Here is a 17484-nt window from a genome sequence, read left to right on the forward strand (position 1 = left end):
AACATCGCACTCTCTGGCGCCGTTTCGGAGTCTCCGCCTCTGCCGGGCGAGTCCCAGCAGTTCTCCTGCACTCACCTGGCAGGACAAGGAAACACTTATTTTTTTTAATATGTGAGTTTGACAGTGCAGTCCTTCTAACTGATCTGCTTGAACCGCAGCAATAGAAAGATAAGTTGATAGGATGCGAAGAAGTAGTGTGGGGAACGATCGTGTCGAGCATAAATCCAGGCAAAGAACTTTTTGGCCAAGTGGGCTGTTCATGTGCTGTCAAATTCCATGTAATTCAATAAATATTTTTATTACACCAGCTCTTTCATCAATACAGATAATGTCAGAAATATCAGCCCCATATTGAGCAGGGATACGTCAGTAGTAACAGGGCTATATTGAACATAGATACTATCAGTACTATCAGCCCTATATTGAGCAGATATACAGTCAGTAATAACCGCGTCAGATTAGCAGAGATACTGTCAGTAACATCAGCGCTATAATCAAAAGGACACCGTCAGTATAACAACTCTTTCAGCATCACAAATATCCTCTCTGTTAAGCTCTGTAAAATCAGCACAGATAATGTCAGTTCTACCATCAATACAAGCACTGTCAGTTCCACAATCAGTACAGATACCGTCAGTAATTATAGCACTTTTTAGTTTCACAGGCTGAGAATTGAACTCACGATCCGAGCGCTGTTTTATAACCACGAGGCTTGCACTTTGAAACAGTCTCAAATCGCCAATACCTTGCCACATTCACTCGCCAAATTATATCAGGGACTCTGTGGTCGCTCTGATGCTCTGACTCGGGAAAACAACACCTCCCACCGCACCCCGGTTTTCGTGCCATTCGGGTGGTTTATTTCCCACATAAACCGGGTATGAAGAATCCAATCCCTTTGAACCCCAGATCCCCACTCCTCATAAAGAGCAGAGTGGGTTGAACCTCCTCCCTCACTGAGGGGCCAATCAGAGATTTAAGAATACATTCTCATCCCACACTGAGAGGACAATCGGAGACCTATATAGGTGCACTTTCCAGCAGTCACCGGATTCCCTGGGTGTTGTCACTCCCTAAACCCACGAATACTGAGTCCGATTATCAGCGTCTCACCGCAACCCAGACTGAGCACCACACTGAGCGTTTCCTGTCTATGCATTTACCCAGTGTCCCACTGCAGCCCAGACTGACCACGGCCCTGGGCTCTTCCTGTCTGTACATTTACCCAGTGTTCCACTTCAGCCCAGGCTGAACAAAAGAGACTGTCCACATGAACTGGGCAAATTTGTTAATGGTTAGAACTACTGATGATCAGTGGGAAATGTTTAAACAAACATTTAACGAGATACAGAACCGGTTTATACGCCTGAGGGGCAGGAACTCTACTTGCCATAAAAAAAACAGCCATGGACAACTAAAGACCTAAGGGACAGTATAAGACATAAGGAAAGGGAATTAAAAAAGGCAAAGAATGGCACAGATCCTGGCGAATGGGAAAGATACAAAGATCAACAAATGGTCACAAAACAGATCGTTAGAGCTACAAAAAAGAGTATAAAAAGAAACATGCAAGGGATATCAAAAACAATACGAAGTACATTTATAATTACATTAGGAAAAGGGGGATGGTCAGGAGCAGTTTTGGCCCCTTAAAAACTGAAAGTGGGGGTATTTCATTGACAATGGGGAAATGGCGGACATGTTGAATAATTACTTTGCGTCAGTATTTACAGTAGAAAAAGAAGATAGCATGCCGGAAATCCCATGAGAACTAATATTGAATCGGGGACAGGGACTCAATAAAATTAACATAAGTAAAGCAACAGTAATGAAGAAAATAATAGCACCAAAGAGTGAGAAATCCCGAGGACCGGATGGTTTCCATCCCAAGGTTTCAAAGGAAGTAAGTGAGCACATTGCAGATGCCCTAACTATAAACTTTCAAAGTTCTCTAGATTCAGGAACTGTCCATCCAGATTGGAAAATTGCACATGTCACTCCGCTTTTTAAGAAAGGAGAGAGAGAGGGAAAGCGGAGTATTATAAACCAGTTAGCCTAACATCTGTTGTGGGGAAAATGCTGGAGTCTATAATTAAGAATAGGGTGACTGAACACCTCTGAATTTTCAGTTGATCAGAGAGAGCCAGCATGGATTTGTGAAAGGTCGGTCGTGCCTGATAAATCAGATTGAATTTTTTGAAGAGGTGACTAAAGTATTGGACAGGGGAATGTCAATGGAAGTTATTTATATGGACTTCCAGAAGGCATTTGATAAGGGCCCACATAAGAGACTGTTAGCTAAGATAGAAGCCCATGGAATTGAGGGAAAAGTACGGACTTGATCAGGAAATTGGCTGAGCGAAAGGCGACAGAGAGTAGGGAGCATGGGTAAGTACTCACTTTGGCAGGATGTGACTCGTGGAGTCCCGCAGGGATCTGTCTTGGGGCCTGAATTATTCACAATATTTATTAACGACTTAGATGAAGGCATAGAAAGTCTCATATCTAAGTTTGCCGATGACACAAAGATTGGTGGCATTGTAAGCAGTGTAGATGAAAATAAAATTTCTAAGCGGTATTGATAGATTACGTGAATGGGCAAAACTGTGGCAAATGGAATTGAATGTGGACAAGTATGAGGTCATCCACTTTGGTCAAAAAAGGATGGAACAGGGTACGTTCTAAATGTTAAAAAGTTAAAAACAATTGATATCCAAAGGGACGTAGGGGTTCAGGTACATAGATCATAAAAGTGTCATTAACAGGTGCGGAAAATAATCATTAAGGCGAATGGCAGGCTGGCCTTTATATCAAGTGGACTAGAGGACATGGGGGCAGAAGTTATTCTGCAGCTGCACCAAACCCTGGTTAGACCGCACCTGGAGTACTGTGAGCAGTTATGGGCACCGCACCTTCGGAAGGACATATTGGATTTGGAGTGAGTGCAGCGTAGGTTTACTGAAATGATACCCGGACTTCAAGGATTAAGTTACGAGGAGAGATTACATAAATTGCGGTTGTATTCTCTGGAGTTTCGAATGTTAAGGAGTGATCTGATCGAAGTTTATAAGATATTAAGAGGAACTGATAGGGTGGATAGAGAGAAAATATTTCCGCTGGTTGGGGATTGCAGGAGTCGGGTCCACAGTGTAAAAATTAGAGCCAGACCTTTCAGGAGCGAGATTAGAAAACATTTCTACACACAAAGGGTGGTCGAATTTTGGAACTCTCTTCCGAAAATGGCAGTTGATACTAGCTCAATTGCTAAATTTAAATCTGTGATAGATAGCTTATTGGCAACCAAAGGTATCAAGGGATATGGGCAAAGGCGGGTCGATGGAGATAGATCACAGATAAGCCATGATCTTATCAAATGGCGGAACAGGCGGGAGGGGCTGAATGGCCTAATCCTGTTCCTATGTTTCCTATTTTTCCTAATGAGCATTTTATGAGGTGAGGAATTTTACACCGTTCAATAATATTAACGCTAATGTATAATGTTATCAATCGTGTAACTTTAAACTGGTGCTGCACATTTATCTTTGGATTATCTTTAGGGGTCTGACAATCTCAGAACACACGACAAATATATAAGTTGAAGATTTGACGGTGTTTTACAATTATAATTCTCCATTGTGTGTGTGCCACGCTGTGTTGTGCGCAAAGGCAATAGCGACTAATCAAACTATCAGTCCTGGTGCTTGCCTTTCCACACTGTGGGAATGTAAAAGCGATTGATCTTGGTCAGTAAATTTCTGCAAACTATAGTTGAAGTTATTCTCCAGCATAAATGTACAACCAAGTTCGAGACCTTGTAAGATGCAGTTATCTGTTGTTTCAGTGACGCTCACAACCAGTGCAATAAACGAACAAAAGCAACAAAAACTTACATTTACACCTACACTAATTACATTAGTGTAATCAAACACAAGATTCATTTGAGCAGTTACTTCCTTTTTTATATAAAGCCTACAGATCGGGCCCTAAAACCTGTTGGTAATTTGAATAGTTACTTTTTTATATAAAGATTAGTGATGGACCCTCCTACCTGTTGGTGATTTCAGTAGTTACTTTTTCTAAAGATTAGTGTTGGACAATCCTATCTGTTGGTAATTTGAGTTGTTACTTTTTTGTAAAAATTAGTGTTGAACACTTCCACCTGTTGGTAATTTCAGTGGTTAATTTCTTTATAAAGACTTGAGATGGACCCTCCTTCCTGATTGCAATTGGAGTTGTTACTTTTTAGATAAAATTAGTGGTGGGGCCCTGCTACCTGTTTGTAGTTTATGTGGTTAATTTTTATACAAAAAATACTGATGGACCATCCGACCTGTTTGTAATTTGATTTGTTATTTTTTAAAAAAAGTTTAGTGTGCATTCTTCTTCCTGTTGGTAATTTCACTGGTTGCTTTTTATATCAAGATTAGTGATGGACCCTCATACCTGTTGGTGATTTCAGTAGTTACTTTTTATGTCAAGATTAGTGATGGCTCTTCTTACCTGGTGGTATTTTTTATGTGGTTACTTTTTGTATGAAGATTAGTGATGGACCCTCCAACTGATGTTAATTTGTGTAGATACTTTTCATATAAAGTTGCGTGATGGACACTCCTACCTGTTGGTAAATACAGTCGTTTCTTTTTAAAAAAAGATTAGCGATGGACTCGCCTGGCTTCTGGTATTTTCAGTGGGTTTTCTTCATTTAAAGTTTAGTGATAGACCCTCCTCCCTGTTGGTAATTTCAGTAGTGACTTTTCATATAAGGATTAGTGATTGGCCCTCCTGCCTGTTGGTAATTTCAGTGTTGACTTTTTATATAAAGATTAGTGATGGAACCTCGAGCCTGTTGGTAATTTCAGTAGTGACTTTTGATATAAAGATAAGTAATGGACCGTCCGACCTGTTGATTTGAGAAGTAACTACTCAAATTACCAAAATTAACGATCAGGAACCTCCGTTCTCTTTGAAAGATAGTTTCAGCCCTGAACCGGTTTCCCTTTTGAAACATTCCTGAAATTTGTTTCTGTCCGAGGGAAGCGGCCTCTCTTTCTTCAGTTGAGCCAAATTAACAAATAACACCCTCAATAACATAATTTAGCAAAAACTGAAGTCCCTGCTCCATTCTCCCATCTAATTCGAATTAAACTAATTAAATATAATTAATCAGGAATAAGCTTTGTCTCCGATTTTGCTCCTGTCCTGTAATTGGATCGCGCTCAGTCCGGCCTCGTGTCACCATAGGCTGATTTTCCAGGTGCCCGGCAGAGAGCGATAATCGGCCATTGCGAAAGAGTTAACCCTTTACTGAGCTGAACTGAGTGTTCGATCAGTCTTTGATCAGTTCAATAAAAGTGTACCGGGCACAAAACGGTTGAGTGAGTAAAACGAGCCTGTGTTACAGTTAAAAATAAATGCATATAGAGTGCGAAAGGACAGTTTCCCAACCCTGTTTAATAACTATCAAATTCTAACATTGGGAGGAGGCACCGCTGGACGAGGATAGTGCAAATCTCCAGAGTTCATGTTCCTGCTTTCTGTCCCGTAACCGCTTTAAAACGTGTCTGTGGGGAGATTGGTGGGGTCCAGTGAAGGGATAAGCCCTGAAATTCCCGGTGTAAAATCGCCGGCCTTCAGTCAGTGTCTGAGCGAACAATTAGTGAATTGTTCAATCCCCGATGAATAGAGAGCTCCCTACGCTGGGGAACATATCCGACCGCGGGAAATCGGCTTTCGAAAAGAGGAAGGAGCAGGAAAAGTTAATTAAAAAACAAATTGACACTACGTTAACCTTACCTTGATCCCGCAAGTATTTTCCGTCTCTCAATGTCCGTGCAGATTTTGCAAATTATATCCTGGTTATTTCATTGTAATCAATCGATTGCAAGTTCTTTGCTTCATTTTAGCAATTCACAACTTGGGAATTTGATCTGATCCTTGTTGTGAGATTCAGAGTTCCGCCCACTGTGAAAGCTGCTGCCAGACATGAGGATGGATTTCAACACAAACATTCCTCATTTGTTTCAGAACAGGGAGCGGTCTTTCTGGTGGAATGTTATCGAGCCGCGTTCACAATTCGCTGCAAAGTCAATTGTGAACAAAGTTGGTTCTAAATGTTCTTTTTCTAATCTTATTTCTGGAAATTTCAGTCAAATAGATACTTGTTCAGAAATAAATTGTCACATTTGCATCAGGGACGTTGTTTACGAAAGTCCCATCGATTTTCTGATGTTTGCGCTTTCAACCATGCGACCAGGAGCCAGTGTCTCGTCAGTGAGCTGAGGAGAGGCTGTTTCTGCAAGTGAGGACATTAATCATTCAACCGCCGAATGAAACTATGGCTGAGCATCAATCAGCTCAAGCACTGGGGCAATGGACAGTGTGGGTAAATAGTGGGATTATATATCATTAAATGTACTGTTAAATGAACAGTGTGGGTATATGGTGGGTTTATATATGATTAAATGCACTGTTAAATGGACAGTGTGGGTAATTGCTGGGTATATATACAATAAAACGCACTGTTAAATTGATAGTTAGTAAATGGTGGGGTTATATATAATTAAATACACTGTTGAATGGACAGTGTGGGTAAATGGTGGGTTTATATATCATTAAATACACTGCTAAATGGATAGTGTGGGTAAATGGTGGGTTTATGTATCATTAAATACACTGCTAAATGGACAGTGTGGGTAAATGGTGGGTTTATGTATCATTAAATACACTGATAAATGGACAGTGTCGTTAAATGGTGGGTTTATATATCATTAAATACACTATTAAATGGACAGTGTGGGTAAATGGTGGGTTTATATATCATTAAATACACTGTTAAATGGACAGTGTGGGTAAATGGTGGGTTTATATATTGCTAAAAACTCAGTTAATTGGCATTGTGGGAAAATGGTCGATTAATTATCATTACACAAGTTGTTAAATGGACAGTGTGGGTCAATGGTGGGTTTATATATTGCTAAAAACTCAGTTAATTGGCATTGTGGGAAAATGGTCGATTAATTATCATGAAACAAGTAGTTAAATGGCTGTGTGGGTAAATGGTGGGTTTATATATTAATTAATACACTGTTAAATGGACAGTGTGTGTAAATGGTTGGTTTACATATCATTTAATACACTGTTAAATGGACAGTGCGGATAAATGGTGGGTTTATATATTATTAAATGCACTGTTAAATGGACAGTGTGGGTAAATGGTGGGTTTATATATCATTAAATACATTGTTAAATTGACAGTGTGGGTAAATGGTGGGTTTATATATCATTAAATACACTGTTAAATGGACAGTGTGGGCAAATGGTGGGTTTCGATATAATTAAATACAATGTTAAATGGACTGACGGTCCCTGTACTGATTATCGAGCTGATACTGCTGACAGTATAAGTTTTGCTGAAAGAGCTTATGCTTCTGAGATTACCTGTATTGATCATAGAGCTGATATTACTGACAGTATTTGTAGTAATTGTAGAGCTGATATTATGAACAGTATCTGTTCTGAATATAGAGCTGGTATTACTGGCTTTATCTGTGCTGATTTTACATGTGATATTACTGAACGTACCTGTAATGATTATAGAGCCGATATTACTGACAGTACTTGTATTTATTATAGAGCTGATATTACTGATCATATCTGCACTGATTATCGAGCCGATATTACTGACAGTACTTGTATTTATTATTGAGCTGATATTACTGATCATAGCTGCACTGAATATAGAACTGATATTAATGACAGTACTTCTATTGATTGTCGAGCTGATATTACTGAAAGTATCTGTGCTGATTTTATAGAGCTTAATAGTGAGAGTATTTTGACGCTTATAGGGTTGTTATACTGAAACTGTCTGTTTTGATTATGGAGCTGATATTACTGACTGTATCTGTGCTAATATGACGCTGTTATTACTGACTGTATCTCTGCTTAATATAGCGCTGATATTACTGACAGTATCTGCGCTAATATCCTTCTATTCCTTTATCCGTCGTGTGTTTATTTCGCTTCCCTTAAATGCGTCGATGCGAGTCGCCTCAATTATGCCTTGTGGTACTGAGTTCCACATTCCAACCACTCCCTGGGTAAACAAATTTCTGCTCAATGCCCCATTGGATTTACCCCCAGAACCCTCTGCTCATCTACCCTATTTAGACACTTATTATCCAAGCATTATGTGACCCCCTTATTTTTCTTACTAAAATCTAATACCTCACATTCATTAGGTACAGAGGAGGCATTTCCTCTTATGGCGGAATCCAGAACAAGGGGACACAATCTTAAAATTAGCTCGAGGCCGTTCAGGAGTGAAATCTGGACGCACGTTTTCACACAACGTTTACTGGAAATGTGGAATTCCCTCTTCCAAAAGGTTGTGGATTCTGGGTCAACTGAAATTTTCACGGTTGACAGCGGCAGTTTTTTTTTAGTTCAGGGTATGAGCGAAATGGGTCAAGGGCAGGTAAATAGAGTTCAGGTACAGAGCGGCCATGATCTAATTAAATGGGGGAACAGATTCGAGGGGCTGAATGGCCTACTCCTGGTCCTACGTTCTTATATTTAAACATGTGCTGGATTCCGGCATTTGGCGAATGTGAAGTTTAATTCGAGTTTCTGTACAATGACTTCAGCAACGGAAGGATTGTCTGTTCCCTTTAAATGGTTGCAACGTAGTATCATAGCAGGTCCAGCACAGGAGTCCATTCAGCCCATGACGCATGTGCTGGCACTTTTAAAGACCTTTCCAATTATTCCCTCTTCCATGCTCTTTCCCCAAAGCCCTGTAAATTTTTCCTTCAAGTTTTTATTTCCCTTCAAATTCCCTTTTGAAATTTACAATTGGTTCTCTTTTTTTGCCCCTCTTATTTCCACCTTTTTTTTAGATCTCCTCTGTTCTTTCTGTATTCAGCCTGGTTCTCTACTGTATTATAAATCTTACATTCGTCATTAGCCTCCATTTTCATTTTTCTAAATATCTCCATCTCTTTCGTCATTTAGGGTGATATAGTTTTGGATGCCTTTCCTTTCCCCCTCGTAGGGATATGTCCACACCGTACCCGAACCAAATGGGCTCTGACTGGCTGTTTGTATTTCAGGTTGAGCTCCATCGGTTCTGCAATTCGCAGAATTCCAGGGGAGTAAAGATCAGATATTCGGTGCAAGGGAATCGAAGGTAAACTTTGTTAAATATACTTAAGTAAACACACCCATTGTTCCACCCTGTGTCCAGTCAGAAATAAGCAGTGAAACCCTGAAACCAACCTGCGATTTTATTTCGGGGACGGTTAAAAGTTCAGTACAAGAGATTCTGTATCTGTAGATTTTAAATACTCTGGCCCTGAAATTGATGCTTTTTGTATCTGCCGAGATGCTGACCTGATGTGTCCAGGATTCTGGATCGGAATTCACCCCCCAACCAAACGCACGCTATCATAAGAATCTTGTTGTTCAGTCGATAAACAGTGAGACAGGTCAGAACATCGCACTCTCTGGCGCCGTTTTGGAGTCTCCGCCTCTGCCGGGCGAGTCCCAGCAGTTCTCCCGCACCCACCTGGCAGGACAAGACAACACTTGCACCAAAGGTTGTTTTTTTAATATGTGAGTTTGACAGTGCAGTCCTTCTAACTGATCTGCTTCAACCACAGCAATGCACAAACACAGCCTGCCGGCTCCGGGTATTTTATTGGTGCAGTTTTAAGTACCCCTTCTACCGTGCTCTGGATTGTGCCGAGGTTGCCTGAATTTACCCGCTCCCATGGGAGAAGATTGTGGCCTGGGTGTTCCTTACTGGCATTACTTTCTTTTAATTCCTGGCGTCACTTGTTCAATGCATTATTTACCATCAATATCAGGAAAGATTTAACAGGCTGTGTCTCTTTTCTCCATTCAGTTGAAGACGGTGAGGTGAACTGATAGAGGTCTTTCATATTCCGAAGGGGTTCCATAGGCTCGAACTGGAGAGCATGTTTCCCCTTAAGGGCAGTCCAAAAATAGAGGCCATGAATATAAGAAAGTTACTAATGAAACCAAGATGTAATTCAGGAGAGACATCTTACTCAGAGAGTGGTGAGAATGTGCAATTCTCCAGCACATGGAACGGTTGAGGCGAAAAGTTAAGATGCATTTAAGGGGAAGGTAGATAAATACACGAGGGTGCTAGAAATAGAAAGATAAATTGATAGGGTGCGATAAAATCGTGCGGGAGGACGCTCGTGTGGAGCATAAATCCAGGCAAAGACATGTGGGGAAAATGGGCTGTTCTTGAGCTAGACAATTCTAAGTCATTCAATGAATGTTTTTATTACACCAGCTCTTTCATCAACACAGATACAGTCAGTAGTAACAGCTCAATATTGAGCAGGGATACTGTCAGAATAATCAGCCCTATATTGAACAGGGATACAGTCAGTAAAGCAGGGCTATTTTGAGCACAGATACATTCAGTAATATCAGTGCGATATTGAGCCGAGATACAGTTAGTAACCGCGACATATTAGCGCAGATACTGTCAGTAATATCAGCGCTATATTGAGCAGAGATACAGTCAGTAATAACAGCGTCATATTAGCACAAATACAGTCAGTAATATCAGCTCCATAATCAAAACAGACATTTTCAGCACAACAACCCTATAAGCGTCAAAATACTCTCACTGTTAAGCTCTATAAAATCAGCACAGATACTTTCAGTAATATCAGCTCGACAATCAATAAAAGTACTGTCATTAATATCAGTTCTATAATCAGTGCAGATATAATCAGTAATATCATCTCGATAATAAATACAAGTACTGTCAGTAATATCGGCTCTATCATCAGTACAGGTACGTTCAGTAATATCACATGTAAAATCAGCAGAGATAAGGCCAGTAATAGCAGCTCTATATTCCGAGCAGATACTGTTCATAATATCAGCTCTACAATTAATACAGATACTGTCAGTAATATCAGCTCTATGATCAATACAGGTAATCTCAGAAGCATAAGCTCGATAAGCAAAACTTATACTGTCAGCAGTATCAGCTCGATAATCAGTACAGGGACTGTCGGTCCATTTAACATTGTATTTAATTGTATCGAAACCCACCATTCCCCCACACTGTCTATTTAACAGTGTATTTAATGATATATAAACCCATCATTTAACCACACTGTACATTTAACAGTGTATTTAATGATATATAAACCCACCATTTACACACACTGTCCATTAACAGTGTATTTAATGATATATAAACCCACCATTTACAAACAATGTCAATTTAACAGTGTATTTAATGATATATAAAACCACCATTTATCCATACTTTCCATTTAACACTGTATTTAATCATAGATAAACTCACCAATTACTCACACTGTCCATTTAACAGTGCATTTAATGATATAAAAACCCATTATTTACCCACACTATCCATTTCACAGTGTATTTAATGATATATAATCCCACCATTTACCAGTACTGTCTATTGAAAATTGTAATTGATGATATATTAACTGAATATTTACCCACACTGTCCATTTAACAGTGTACTTAATGATATATAAACCCACCATTTACCCAAACTGTCCACTTAACAGAGTATTTAATTATCACCACAATCTGTCCCTTGGATTGATCACAACAATCCGTCCCTCGGAATTATCACCACAATCTGTCCCTAGGATTGATCACAACAATCCGTCCCTCGGGATTATCACAACAATCTGTCCCTGGGATTGATCACAACAATCCGTCCCTCGGAATTATCACCACAATCTGTCCCTGGGATTGATCACAACAATCCGTCCATCGGAATTATCACCACAATCTATCCCTGGGATTGATCACAACAATCCGTCCCTCGGAATTATCACCACAATCTGTGCTCAAATACTTTCTCTCTTTGGACACTTCCAACCCGTGGAGTTGTTTTTGTATTCTGTCTGTGAACCCTCTGAAAATGGGGGAAATCCAATCCTTATACCAATCACAGTCCAGGAATGGTCCTTTCCGGAATTAACAATGTAACTGGTGTATCTGCTGAATATTTACTCTGATAAATGTAACTGTGGAATGTCAGTACTCGTTCCCCCAGTGATTGAGGTGATTGATGCTCAACAAGAGTTTAATTCGGAGGTTAAACGGTTAATGTCCTCATTTACAGAAACAGCCTGTCCTCAGCTCACTGACGAAACACTGGCTCTTGGCCCCAGTGTTGAAAGCGCAAACATCCGAAAATCGATGGGATTTTCAGCAAACAATGTCCCTGATGCAAATGTAACAATTTATTTCGAACCATGTATCTGCTTTACTGAACTTCCCAGGAACCAAATTTGAAAAAGTAAAATTTATAACTGACTTTGTTCACAATTGACGTTGCAGCGAATTGTTAACCCGCTTCGATTTGATTCCACCAGAAAGGCCGCTCCCTGTTCTGAAACAAATGAGGAATGTTTGTGTTGAAATCCATCCTGATGTCTGGCAGCAGCTTTCACAGAGTGTGGAGCTCTGAATCTCACATACCAAGGTTCAGATCAAATTCCCAAGTTTTGAACTGCTAAAATAAAGCAAGGAACTTGTGCTCGATTGGGTGTAATGAAATAACAAGGGAATAATTTGTAAAATCTACACGGACATTGAGAGACGGGATCAAGGTAATGTTAATGTAATGTCAATTTGCATTTTAATTAAGTTCTTCTGCCCCTTCCTCTTTTCTAAAGTCGATTTCCCGCGGTCAGATATGTTCCCCGGCGGCGGTAGCTCTCCATTCCTCGCGGATTGAACAATTCACTCATTGTTCGTTCAGACACTGACTGAAGGGTGGCTACTTTACACCTAGAATTTCAGGGCTTATACCTTCTTGGACCCCACCAATCTCCGCTCAGACACATTTTAAAGCGGATACAGGACAGATAGCAGGAACACGAACTCTGGAGATTTACACCATCCTCGTCCAGCGGTGTTTCCTCCCCATGTTAGAATTTGATATTCAGTAAACAGGAGTGGGAAACTGGCCTTTCTCACTCTATGTGCATTTATTTGTAACTGTCACACTGGCTCTTCTTACTCACTGAACCGTTATGTGCCCGGTACACTTTTATTTAACTGATCAAAGACTGATCGAAAACACAGTTCAGCTCAGTAAAGGGTTAACACATTCGCAATGGCCGATGATCGCTCTCTGCCGGACACCTGGGAAATCAGCCTCAGCTGACCCGAGGCCGGACTGAACGCCATCCAATCACAGGACAGGAACAAAATCGGAGACAAAACTTGCTCCTGATTAATTATAATTAATTAGTTTAATACGAATTAGTTGGGAGAATGGAGCAAGGACTTCACGTTTTTTCGAAAAATAAGTTATTGAGGATGTTGCTTGTTAGATTTGCTCAACTGAAGAAAAAGAGGCCTCTCCCTTCAGGCAGAAGTAAACTGCAGGACTGTTTTAAAGAGAAACAGCTTCAGGGCTGAAACCATCTTTCACAGAGAAAGAAGGTTCCTGATCGTTAATTTTGATAATTTGAGTAGTTACTTCCAATATATACAGTTTGGAGGCCTCATCACTAGTCCTCATAAAAAAACTTACCAAAAGGCAGGAGTGTCCATCACTAATCTTTATATAAAAAGTCACTACTGTAATTAGCAACAGGCACGAAGATCCATCACTAATCTTTATATAAAAAGTAACAATCTAAATTACCAACAGGTAGGAGGGTCCATCAGTATTTTTTGTGTAAAAAGTAACGACATAAATTACAAATAGGTAGCAGGGCCTCACCACTAATTTTTATCGAAAAGGTAACAATTACAATTGCAATCAGGAAGGAGGGTCCATCTCAAGTCTTTATAAAGAAATTAACCACTGAAATTACCAACAGGTGGGAGTGTCCAACACTCATCTTTAAATAAAACTAACAACTCAAATTACCAACAGGTTGGTGGGCCCATCACTAATCTTCAGAAAAAGTAGCGACTGAAATTCCCAACAGGTCGGAGGGTCCATCACTAATCTTTACATAAAAAGTAACCATTCAAATTACCAACAGGTTTTAGGGCCCGATCTCTAGGCTTTATATAAAAAAGGAAGTAACTGCTCAAATGAATCTTGTATTTGATTAAACTAATGTAATTAGTGTAGGTGTAAATGTAAGTTTTTGTTGCTGTTGTCCGTTTATTACACTAGTGTGAGCGTGACTGAAACAACAGATAACTGCATCTTACAAGGTCTCAATCTTGGCTGCACATTTATGCTGGAGAAAACTTCAACTATAGTTTATAGAAATTTACTGACCGAGATGAATCGCTTTTACATTCCGACAGTGTGGAAAGGCAAGCACCGGGACTGATAGTTTAATTTGTTGCTCTTGCCTTTGTGCACACACAGAGAGACACACACACAATGGAGAATTGTGATTGTAAAACAGCCCTCAAATCGACAACTTATATATTTGTGATGGTTTTTGAGATTGTAAGACCCCTAAAGATAATCCAAAGATAACTGTGCAGCACCAGTTTAAGATTACACGATTGATAACATTATACATTAGTGTTAATTTTATTGAACGGTGTAAAATTCGGAAACATAGGAAAAACAGGAACAGGAGTAGGCCATTCAGCCCCTCGTGACTGCTCCGCCATTTGATAATACCATGGCTGATCTGTGATCCAACTCCATATAACCACCTTTGGCCCATATCCCTTAATACTTTTGATTGCCAAAAAGCTATATATCTCACATTTAAATTTAGCAATTGAGCTAGTGTCAATTGCCGTTTGCAGAAGAGAGTTCCAATCTTCTACCACCCTTTGTGTGTAGAAACGTTTTCTAATCTCGCTCCTGAAAGGTCTGGCTCTAATTTTTAGACTGTGCCCTCACCTCCAAGATTCCCCAACCAGCAGAAATAGTTTCTCTCCATCCACCCCATCCGTTCCCCTTAATATCTGATAAACTTCGAACTGATCACCCCTTAATCTTCGAAACTCTAGAGAATACAACCCCAATTTGTATAATCTCTCCTCGTAACTTAACCCTTGAAGTCTGGGTTTCATTCCAGTAAACCTACGCTGCACTCCCTCCAAAGCCAACATGTCCTTCCGAAGGTGCGGTGCCCAGAACTGTTCACAGTACTCCAGGTGCGGTCTGACCAGAGTTTTGTATAGCTGCAGCATGACCTCTGCCCCCTTGTACTCCAGTCCTCGACATATAAAGGCCAGCATTCCATTAGCCTTATTGATTATTTTCTGCACCTGATCATGACACTGCAATGGTCTATGCACCTGAACCCCGAGGTCCCTTTGGGCATCCACTGTTTTTAACATTTTACCATTTAGAAAGTACCCTCTTCTATCCATTCTTGATCCAAAGTAAATGATCTCACATTTGTCTACATTGAATTCCATTTGCCACAGTTTTGCCCATTCACCTATTCTATCAATATCGCTTTGTAATTTCATGTTTTCATCTACACTGCTTACAATGCCACCAATCTTTGTGTCATCGGTCAACGTTGGCCAGGTGCTGATACCGTGAGAGATATGGTAAATGTATTCAAATAGAAGCACCAACCAAAACACATCTCCATGAACACACGGACAACGTCACTACCCATAGAGAGCAGAGAAATCACACCCAGCTCCGTATTGTGTATGTAGGTAGATATCAGGTTCATAAAATGCCAGAATTTAATATCAAAACTCAACAAATCAAAAAATTGAAACAAATCTGTGAATAAAATAATACAATAGCGCCAGACTGGGTAACACCGAGTGAAGAATCATTGAACTCATCACCTCGCTCCATATTGCTCTTCAGAATATTCACCAGCTCAGGGATAAGTCTGGTGCTGTCCTGCACGGAGACTAAATCTTACCAATGGGTGCTCCCAGTGCAGAATCTCGGCCGTCTAGAACTGGTTGTGGAGGTCTGCGGGACTCATTGGTTTTCCCTGGCCAGCTGTCTGTGCCGCACCTGATGTGGAGAATTGTTGGTAACAGTCGGGAAATGCTCGATCCCAGAGCTAACAATTGTTGTGCTGATGGGGGAGTAGGGACTTCATATCGCGACAAGGCGACGTTTTATCCTTCTCATCTTAATATTTCCGTCTAACCCTCCTATTAATATATTTATTACAGAGCAGCAGAATCTTGGAACGCCTGTTACCACCATGGCTGAAAGTCCAAACAGGGGAGAAGATCCAACTTCATCACCAAGAATGAGAATAGTCACCGGTAGGTTCAGATCAACCTTTACAATATCAATTATATCCTGATAAAGGGTACTGATCACGAGCAAGAACCTACAGCTCACTCAGGAAGAGGAAACCGAGCAGATACAGTGTAGATAGGGGGAAGTGAGTGAACATCTAGTGGGCCAGTGCAGTCATAGGTGGAGGGATCTCAGTGCTGGAACTGTCCAATAGATATCTGGTGTTTCGACTGTAAGGTGGATAGCGACAGCGACGTAGGATGGTCCTTCTGAATAATAGTGTGAAACCAGGGAGTAGGGGCATGTGTGAGAGGCAAGTTGGGCACATGAATAGGAGAGCGATAGTCAGGCGAATAAACAAATTCATCGGCAGCTCTATGCAGTCCCAATTAGTAAGTTACCTTCCTGGTGTCAGAGCGAAGAACTTCCTGGAACAGGTGGGACACTCTCTGGGAAGGAAAGCAGAGCGGAACATAGTCATGGCCGGAACCAATAACAAGGAAAGAGCTCCGTTGAGAGAGGGAATATTAACATTTGAGCTCTAGACTGAAAAACTAGGCCTTAACGTGGTGATCTCTGGAATGTTTTGCACTGGGCTGCTAAAGGAGGACAATATGAGGCAGGTCAATGTCCGGCTGCAGGGATGGAACTGGAGGGAAGTGTTCATGTTTTTGAGACCACAGGGTTAGTTCAGGACGAAGTGGAGGGACGGTTACGAACTGAACCGACAAACTACAACGGTTTAACAGACTGGGTATATAGAGCAGTGGGAGGGTTTCACCTGATAGGACTGGATCGTGTGAAATATCCGGATCTGAGACGAGAGAGTGGAAATAATAAAACTGTTGGAGCAGGAACAGAAGATTTGTGAAATAGTGAAAATTTATGAGCAGGAAAAAGGAAGGAGGTTTTGAAGTCGTGACAGAAGACGTAACTTAATATTAAAAGCAAAGAAAAACGAGAACAGATCAACAGTCCAATGAATTGGAGATCAGATTGTGTGTTATGTCTGTGAATCTACAAATCATTCCAAACACATTTGGAAAGTTAGATTGATGAGAGATGTGATCTAGTATCTATAAGATTGGGCTGTGATGGATGAGGTTTTGGGGAGAAACAACACATTTCCTTTAGTTTCTAAAAGTGATGGCAGATGTGAAAATGTTGTTGTAACAGTGGAGCATGTGGGACCATATTTCGAGATAACTGTAGAAAAGGATTTGGATCTGAATTTAATAGCCGAGGTGGATAAGTCACTGAACTGAGAAATAACGCACCCGAGG

General features: G+C 40.5%; 2 long non-coding RNA genes across 6 annotated transcripts in view; one reads left to right on the forward strand and one right to left on the reverse strand.

Annotated features, from left to right (window-relative positions):
* Window positions 1–5877, reverse strand: part of LOC137312870 (uncharacterized) — a 61605-nt gene extending 55728 nt beyond the window's left edge. For both annotated transcript variants that reach the window (XR_010960894.1, XR_010960895.1), the window contains exon 1: window positions 5794–5877. This is a non-coding gene — a long non-coding RNA (uncharacterized lncRNA). The remainder of the gene's footprint in view (window positions 1–5793) is intronic.
* Window positions 1–17484, forward strand: part of LOC137312871 (uncharacterized) — a 45123-nt gene that overhangs the window by 4095 nt on the left and 23544 nt on the right. The window contains exons 1-4 of one of the 4 annotated variants that reach the window (XR_010960898.1): window positions 6029–6378; window positions 9111–9187; window positions 12414–12650; window positions 16129–16224. This is a non-coding gene — a long non-coding RNA (uncharacterized lncRNA). Of the gene's footprint in view, window positions 1–6028; window positions 6379–9110; window positions 9188–9481; window positions 9613–12413; window positions 12651–16128; window positions 16225–17484 lie in introns of those variants that run through there. The other 3 variants (XR_010960896.1, XR_010960897.1, XR_010960899.1) reach the window with 3 other exon arrangements.

This window comes from Heptranchias perlo, unplaced genomic scaffold, assembly GCF_035084215.1.
Source record: "Heptranchias perlo isolate sHepPer1 unplaced genomic scaffold, sHepPer1.hap1 HAP1_SCAFFOLD_44, whole genome shotgun sequence".
Taxonomy (NCBI): Eukaryota; Metazoa; Chordata; class Chondrichthyes; order Hexanchiformes; family Hexanchidae; genus Heptranchias; species Heptranchias perlo.